This window comes from Tupaia chinensis, unplaced genomic scaffold (assembly GCF_000334495.1).
Source record: "Tupaia chinensis unplaced genomic scaffold, TupChi_1.0 Scaffold000116_1, whole genome shotgun sequence".
Classification (NCBI taxonomy): domain Eukaryota; kingdom Metazoa; phylum Chordata; class Mammalia; order Scandentia; family Tupaiidae; genus Tupaia; species Tupaia belangeri.
Genome location: NW_006159580.1, coordinates 2935293 through 2944199, shown reverse-complemented (window position 1 = coordinate 2944199; position 8907 = coordinate 2935293). Strand labels below are relative to the sequence as shown.

General features: G+C 43.7%; 1 non-coding gene across 1 annotated transcript; it reads left to right on the top strand.

Annotated features, from left to right (window-relative positions):
• The first annotated feature begins 8802 nt into the window (after positions 1 to 8802).
• Positions 8803 to 8907, top strand: LOC114007054 (U6 spliceosomal RNA). Its single transcript, XR_003548708.1, has one exon. It is a non-coding gene; the product is annotated as a U6 spliceosomal RNA (small nuclear RNA).

Below are 8907 nucleotides of genomic sequence, written 5' to 3'. Positions count from 1 at the left end.
TTTTTACACTTAAGAAAATACAGTCCTGCACTTGGGCCCTGACCTGGTGCCGAATAGCCTCAGTTAAGTTACCTTACTTTCAGAGTCTGCAATTTTTCAGGGTGGAGGTGGGGGGGTGTACCCTCTAACTGGTTCTTTGTCTTTTTTTAAGATAATTATTTAATTTTATTTATTATTATTGTTATTATTGTTTTAATTTGTTATAGGGCACCAGAGAGAGAGAGAGAAAGGAAGCCACCAGGTTCAGGACTTGAACTGTGGTCAGCCATGTGAGAGTCCAGTGCTTTAACCACCATGCCACTTGCTGGCCCCTGTCTCTCTCTTTTTTTTTTTTTTTTTAAGGTTTTTGCCATAGGGTCCTTGGGTTCGCCAGAAAGAGACAGAGACACTGAGAGGGAAAGCGAGAAATCATCTCCCAGTGGAGATGGCCATGCCACTGTCCCATCTCCATTCTCCTGGCATTTGGGACACTCGCATGCATGCACCTACTGTGAATTTTTTTTTTTTTTTTTTTTTTTTTTTTTTGTGAAAGAATTGTTTTTTTAACTCTCTTTATTTTAATTTAATGGTGAGGGGCGGTGAGAAATCAAGCTGCCATGACTGGAACCATGGTCGACCGTGTGCGAATCCAGCACCCTTCACCACATCACCTGCCAGCCCCAGTGTGGTTTCTAAGTTGCCGCACCTGAGCCAGCCATGTGGCAGTTCAGTGCTTTCACCACCATGCCACCTGTTGGCCCAGTGTCCTTTTTTTAAGGGGTTGGCTCACCAAAGAAATATTCCAGCTTTTCGTATTATGTACGTCGTTTGGTATTACACGCTGCAGAGCACTATGCTGGACTCTGATTTATACTCTGCCCTCAAAGAGACCACAGCTACTACCAAAGTTGGACAAGTAATTGCAACGTGGCAGGATAAGTCGATGCTAGTGGGAATATAAGCTACCTAGTGGCACAAAGGAAGCCTATGCAGACCTTTCATAGGTCGAGGTTTACAAATGGAACTCATTTACATATGCCAGGGTATGGCTGTTGGTAGACGTGCCTGAACTGTTGTGGAGATGGTAAAACAGGAGTGGAACTAAGAACTATAGTGATGATGTGATAGCGTTCCCTAAGGTATGTTTCTGAAAAGTTATTCGATGTGGCACTCAAAAAAGATGAAAAATGACTGTGGCTGAAGAGGCTGATTCCCCTAGCTGGGATTTGTCAGTCTTTGAAAAGAGCTACGCCATGGTTCCATCCCCGTATTGAGGACCGTGAACACGGTGGAAAAGGAGTGAGGAGGAGGTCTGCTCATCTTGGATCTACCCACGTGCCACCCTTGGCACACGTTCTGTAGAGGTATAGCCATTGTCCATCCTTTGGTTGCATTTGGTAGCAAACAGGAGTTTATGAGAAGAAGGAATGCAACTCCTGAAATGGAAGGAAGGGCCCAAGGACCGGCCTTTGGAAGAACAAGACGTAGGTTAGCTGTCAGGGTCCATGGAGAAGCAACTTCTGGGCATATGCTTTGCAGTGATACCCCATTCCTGTTTCTTGTGTTACTCAGGATTTCTCAGGAGAGAACTCTGAGCCTCATGGCCACTTTCTGGCTAGAGCATCTTGATCACATGTCCCATCAAATGGCAATATATTGGGTATGGAATCCTCAAAGGGAAATTGAAGTTCTGCAGTGGAAGAGTGGAATATGGGTGCTGGTCAGCCCACAGCAACAGAGCCCCACCCCAGACAATCTCCATGTTACCATCACAGAGTCCTCAAAGCTTCAGACATACCTGGTACTTAGCAGGTGTTGAAATATTGAACCTGCCCAACTTTCACCTGCTACATTTTTTAAATTATTTTTTATTACTTTTTTTAAAAATTGGACCAGAAGAGAGAGGAAGGGAAAGTGAGAAAGCAAGCCACCAGGTCCAGAAATCAAACCCCAGTAAAGCCATGTGGGAGTCCAGAGCCCTTAACTGCCATGCCACCTCCTGGCCCTCTGCCTGCTCAATTTAAGGCAGCATTGCTTTCCCCCTTCTGCTTAACACTTTATTACTTCTTTTTTGCTTCTGTTAATTAATGACCTTCTGCTTAACACTTTATTACTTCTTTTTTTCTTCTGTTAATTAATAAATGGATTAATTAGTTTATAAGAACTATTTTTTATTTAACGTTTATTTATTTGTTTGTTTACTTATTTGTTTTAATTTGGTCAGAGGATGACAGAGAGAGAGAAAGGGAAAGTGAGAAAGCCAGCCACCAGGTCTAGGACTTCAACAGCGGTTGGCCATGTGGGAATCCAGTGCCCTTAACCACCATACCACCTAATTTATTTATTTCTAAGGAATTATTTAGTGGGACCAGCAGTTGGCATAATGACTATGTTGCTGGACTCCCATGTAGTTGACTGTGGTTCGGGTCCCGGACCCAGTGACTTAAACTCACATCAGGCACGTGTGCGTGTGTGCCCAAGATCCCAAGAGGAGAAGGGAGGAGAAGGGATTGTGGCGTGGCCATCCCTCCTGGAGGGTGATTTCTTGCTTCTGTCTCTCTCTGTCTTTCTGACCAGTGCATGTGCCCTATAGCAAAAACCTCAAAAAAAAAAAAAGAAAAAAAGAATGATTTAACTTTATTTTATTTTAATTTAACCAGATATGGGGGGGGAGGGGGGGAGAGATGGAAAGTAAGAAAGCAAGCTGCCAGGTCCAGGACGAGAATCACAGTCGGCCATGTGGGATCCAGTGCCCTTAACCACCACGTCACCTGCTGACCTCTATTTATTTTTAAAGAGATTTTTGCTGTAGGGTGCGTGCACTCACTGGAAAGACACAAAGCAAAATGTCACCCCCGGGGGATGGCCATGCTGCAATTCCTTCTCCATTTTCTCGAGATTTGGGACTTGCATGCACACATGACTACTTGGAAGTCCAGTGACATAACCATTATGCCATCTGGTGGTCCCAACACGTCCGTTACTTCTGTTAAACCAACACATCTTATTAGAGGTTTTTTGTTTTTTTCCCCTTCAGCTTTTAGATAATATAGAGAAAATCAGTTTTGCGATAAAAGATTTTGATTTAAACAAACTTAAAACTTGTTACCGCTCTGCCTCTGTTCTTTCCTCTTCACAATAGAAGAAATGTCCCTTCTACTGTCCAAGCCTAGCCCCATTCTCAGAGCCTTTGCTCTTTTAATTTTCCCTTCTCCTGTATTGTTACCCTCTTTGTTTATAGTTCCTTAGTAGCATGACCTTCCTTTCTTTCTCTCTTTCTTTCTCTCTCTCTCTCTCTCTTTCTTTAGAGATTTTTGCTATAGGGCACGAGTGCTTGCAGGAGAGACAGAAAGCAAGAAATCACACTCCTGGGTGGGATGTCCACCCCATAATCTCTTCTCCCCCATTATCCTCTTGGGGTTTTAGGCACATACGCACAAGCACCTCGCATGGGTTTTAAGCCACTGGTCCAGGACTTGAACTGCAGTTGACTATGTGGGAGTCCAGCAACGTAACCATTATGCCATCTTCTGGTTCCATAGTTCCTCGTTAGCATTTAAGCATGCTCATAGGGCTGTAAGAATTAATTAAGCAGTTTTCATTTTTTTAACTTTTTTTTTTTCAGAGGTTTTGCCTTGGGGTGTATATGTTGGCTGGGAGACAGACAGATGCAGTGAGAGGGAAAGTGAGAAATTACCCCCTGGGAGGATGGCCACAATCCCTTCTATTCTCTTCCCAGGGTTTTAGACATACAGGGACATGTGCTCAGCATGTTTTTCAAGCCACTGGGTCTGGGAGTCAAACTGCAGCCAGCCATGTGGGAGTCCAGCGAGGCAACTGCTACACCATCTGCTGGTCCCAGCTAGGCAGTTTTTGTTTTTGTTTTGTTTTGTTTTGTTTTTTTGAGAGGTTTTTGCTATAGGGCACGTGCGCTTGCCAGAAAGAGACAGACAGCAAGAAATCACCCCCAGGGGGGATGGCCACGCTGCAATCCCTTCTCCATTCTCCTCTCGGGATCTTGGGCACACACACGCCCGGGGTTAGTTTAAGCCGCCGGGTCCAGGATTCAAATTGCAGTTGGCTATATGGGAGTCCAGCGACATAGCCATTATGCCAACTGCTGGTCCTTCAGGCAGGTTTAGGACAATGTCTTGCACAGTTATCAGTAACTTAACCATTATTTTAAGTACTTATTTAATTAATTTTTTTTTTTTTTTTGCTACATGTACCAGAGAGAGACAGACAGAAAAAGAGAAAGTGAGAAAGCAAGCTGGGTCCCGGACTCAAACCACGGTTACCCGTTTGAGAGTTTAGCACCCCGACCACTATGCCACCTGCTGGCCCCTGTGAGCCATTGTGAAGAATGAGGCCAGTGGTTTTGAGCTCCCGCACTCAAATCAGTTCTCTCAGGGGAGCTCACATGCATGAGGAAAAGTGTTTTCCACTAAGTTGGAAATGAGGCATGTAGTGCTCAGTGAGCGTGAGACGCCATTGTTATTACCCAGCTCGTACGTGCCAGTTTGTTAGGGCTCTTAGGCCCTTTTCTAACTTTACACACACCTGGGTAATTTTATCCAATCTGAGATAGACCATTTAAATACTAATGACCTGAAATTTTATATCTCTTATTTCCCCGACCCCCTAACTCCCTTGGGTTTCTTCTTCCTTCATCAGTAAGTGCCTGTGGATACCAGACCCCGATGGAAAGAACACAAAGAATCACAGTGGCCTAGACCTTTGATTATCTCCCTAAGAGACAGGTGTTTAAACCGGCTGTATAGCTACTTCGTAGGTATCTCACACCCAGCCCCGCCTCTAGCCAGCTGCTCCTCTGTTTCCAGGCTTAATAATGATTTCACTTATCCATCCAAATGCACCTGGCTGAAGCCTGAAAGGCTTCTGTCTCCTTGGTACTTGTCTCTCTCACCTTCCAGTCCCATCCTAAATATTTCAAACTGATGAATTCCTTCACTGTCACCGCTTCCACGGCAACCTCTTCCTGGCTCTTTGTTCTCTGTCATGTTTCTGACCATCTTTCATTCAACACACTACAACCAGAATGATCTTTTTCCCTTTTTTTTTTTTTTTTTTCCTTTGAGAGGTTTTTGTTACAGTGCATGTGCATTCACTGGAGAGACAGAGACAGAAAGTGAGAAGTCACCCCCCTCCCCAAAGGGGATGGCCATGCCACAATCCCTTCGCTTCCATTCTCCTCTTGGGATTTTGGGCACACGTGAACACACCCCCAGCATGAGTCTCAAGCTGCCTGGTCTGGGACTCAAACCGTGCCCAACCACTACTCCACCTGCTGACCCCCAGAATGATCCTCCTAAAGTAAAAAATACTGTCTCTCACCAGCTTAAACCTTTCGTTAGCTTCCTCTTGCTCTTTCAAATCCAAATGATGTGGGCCTAGTTACACCAGTCTTACTGCTCATTCGTCTCCTCTGGGCCTATGCTTCTCCTGCTTCTGTTTGTCTCTCTACTAGTTTCTCCTGCCCCTCGGATAATTCCTGCTACTTCAGACAGCTTTAAACTTGATCTAGAAATGTCCCTGGTCGTTAGACCAAGGTAGGATCTCTGTTTTGTGCTCTGGTAGCTCTTACTTCCCCATATCTTGCAATTTTATTCAGTATTTCCCAGCTACCCACTCTCAGTCGTTTTGTGCACACACTGCTCTAGCGGGCAGTGCTTGCTGTCATAAGCTTACATTCTGGTGATGCGAAGCAAATAAAGCAGGTAAGGTGGAGAGTAACAGAAACTATATGTGTTGATCTAATAGCTAAAGGTGCGGGGACCCAGAGGTTCAAAAGAGGAGGGGAAGATGACTTTAGTAAAGTGTTTAGCAGATGCAAATGCCTAGAAAGAGAGTGATTTCTTCAACAAGGAGACAGGCACGAGCTACGAAGAGAGGAATTAGACGTGATTGAAGAGGTAAACTGGGGCTAGGTCAGGAAGAGCCTTTTAGATCATGATAAGGAATCTGGACTTGGAGGGGGACCAGCAGTTGGCGTAATGGCTATGTTGCTGGACTCCCATGTAGTACACCGCTGTTCGAGTCCCGGACCTGGTGGCTTAAATTCACACCGGGCGCGTGTGTGTGCATGCCCAAGATCCCAAGAGGAAAATGGAGGAGAAGGGATTGCGGCATGGCCTTTACCCCTGGGGAGTGATTTCTCACTTTCTGTTTCTGTTCTTTCCCGCTGGCGACACACCCCCAAAAAAAAAAAAAAAAAAAAAAAAAAACCTCCAAAATAAATAAATAAATAAAAGGAATCTGGACTTGGGAATACAATGGGAAGGCAATAAGGAGTTGTAAGTAGGAAAATAGTGACCTTTTAACATTTTTAGAGATTCCCCTAGCTACAGAGAAACTATTGGAACACTAGAGGGCAAGAAGGGAGGCAGACCGGAGGTGGATAAAGGCAGTAGGTAGGGAGGGAGGTAGATGAATTAAAGTTACTGTATTGGGAAGCCAGTAGGACAGGATATTCTAATAGATTAATACAGAAATTATTGGAAAGAGAAAAACAAAATTGAAGATCTCTAGAACTTTGACTTGAGCAACAGAATTAAAGGTCATTTAGTGAGGGGAAGACCAGAATAGGAGAACTTGGCATCCAGAGTTTTATCCTGACCTATCCTGATCAACTGTTGAAGGTTCACACAGTTCAGTACTTTTTTTTCTGAGTAAGTAACATCTAAGGAAAGACTTAAGTATGAAAATGCCTAGGTAAGATATTCCATAAAGAGCATGCTCATCATTTTGAGACGACTAAGAATCATTTGGGCTCTGTAGCTCAGGTCCCACCCATGATGGCTCAAGAAACATGCCAGGTGTGTGTGTGTGTGTGTGTGTGTGTGTGTGTGTGCGTGTGTGCCCAAAATCTCAAAAGGAGGGAGATAGAGAAGGAATTGCGGGGTGACCATTCCCCATGGGGAGTGCTTCCTCCTCTCCCACTTTCTCTCTCTCTCTCTGGTGAGCACTCACATCCTCTAGCAAAACAAGAAAAAGTTTTATCCAGTGGGCAGCTGCATGGACTTGTCAAATGTTTTAGATCAGGGTTGGCAAACATATTCTGCACAGGATCAAGAGTAGTAAATAGCTTAGACTTTGCCTGCCAAGAAGCAAGTTCAAGGATATTGTAGAAGTACTTAAATAAAATACTTCCACAAGTTTGCTGTTGACAAAATTAAAAACGGAGTAATTGAGCACAACTTTTGGTAAAACAGGACTGTACTTTAATTGGGGTTCAGAGTTAGTGTTCCCTGTCATCAGAATCAATTATGAGGTGCCAGCAGGTGGCGTGGTGGTTGAGACACTGGACTCCCACATGGCTGGCCATGGTTCAAGTCCTGAACCAGCTTGCTTTCTCACTTTTCCTTTCTCTCTGTCTCTCTCTGGTCAAATTAAAAAATAATAATGGTAAATAAAATGAAATAAATGGTTCTTTAGCAAAAAATCAATTACAAATGCTCATCTGTTCATGTTGATCTATAATAAGATTTTACATAATTCATCTTTGAAAATATCTGTACATAGGTAGGTGCTGCCAAATACTCATATCAGTCCAAAAGCATATGGTTTTAATGGTATATTTATTACTTGGAAGGCATTTATATAATTTTATTGATACTTGATACTTGCCTTTTAGCATGCCATTACATTGTAGATTCATCACCTCCAATTGATGGTTAGGAGGAAGCTTCTCAATTGCAAAGTTTAAAGAAATACAGGAGTCAGCAGGTGGCATAGTGGTTAAGGGTGCTAAACTCCCACATGACTGACCGCGGTTCAAATCCTGGATCTGGTGGCTTTTTCACTTTCCCTGTTCTTCTCTCTCTCTCCCTCTTTCCTCTGATCAGATTAAAATAAATAAAGTTAAATAAAAATCATTAAAAAAATACATAAATTCCCTTTGCACTTGCACTGAGATTCCAAATATTTGCTGGAAGTGTGGTTTGAGCTCAGAAAATATATCTGCTACAGATGTGTATGGGAATGGAAATCTCGCTTTTTATTGTATCTTTTTTTTTTGGGGGGGGGAGAGGTTTTTCGCTATAGGACGCGTGTGCTCGCCAGACAGACAGAGACATAGAGACAGAAAGTGAAAAATCACCCCCCAGGGGGGATGGTCACGCCACAATCCCTTCTCCTCCATTCTCCTCTTGGGATCTTGGGCACGTACGCACACGCGCCCGGCATGATTTCTAAGCCACTGGGTCCGGGACGCGAACTGCGGTCGACTACATGGGAGTCCAGCGACATAGCCATTACGCTAACTGCTGGTTCCCTTTATTGTATCTGTTGATAACACAGGAAGTATATAAAGCAACTTGACCTTACCTGCCACTCAAACAACTTTAATAACTTTACTGCAGTATAAGTTTCACATATCAGCAGCTTTTGCCTTGTAATTTTAGATTAAATTCATCAGGAAACATTTCCATGTCTGAGAAAAAGCTAACTTCTGAAGCATTCAGTGTTTGAGAATAATGGGTATATCAGTCAGGGTTCTCCAGAGTAACAGAACCCATAGGGTGGATGAAATACATACATTCAGAGGTTTACTTTAAAGAATTGGCTCACATGATGATGGGGACTAGAAAGTCTATAATTTGTAGAGCAGGCCAGCAGCCTGGAAATTCAGGCAAGAGGTCTGTGTTACAGCCTGGAGGCAGAATTTCTTCTTTTCCAGGCCATCTCCGTCATTCTCTTAAGTCTTTGACTAATTAATTGCCCACATTATCAAGGGTCATCTTTTTTGTCCCTTAGTTATTGGGGCTAGCAGGTGGCATTGGGGGTTAAGAATGCTGGACTCGCGTGCTCGCTTCGGCAGCACATATACTAAAATTGGAACGATACAGAGAAGATTAGCATGGCCCCTGCGCAAGGATGACACAAATTCGTGAAGCGTTCTATATTTTT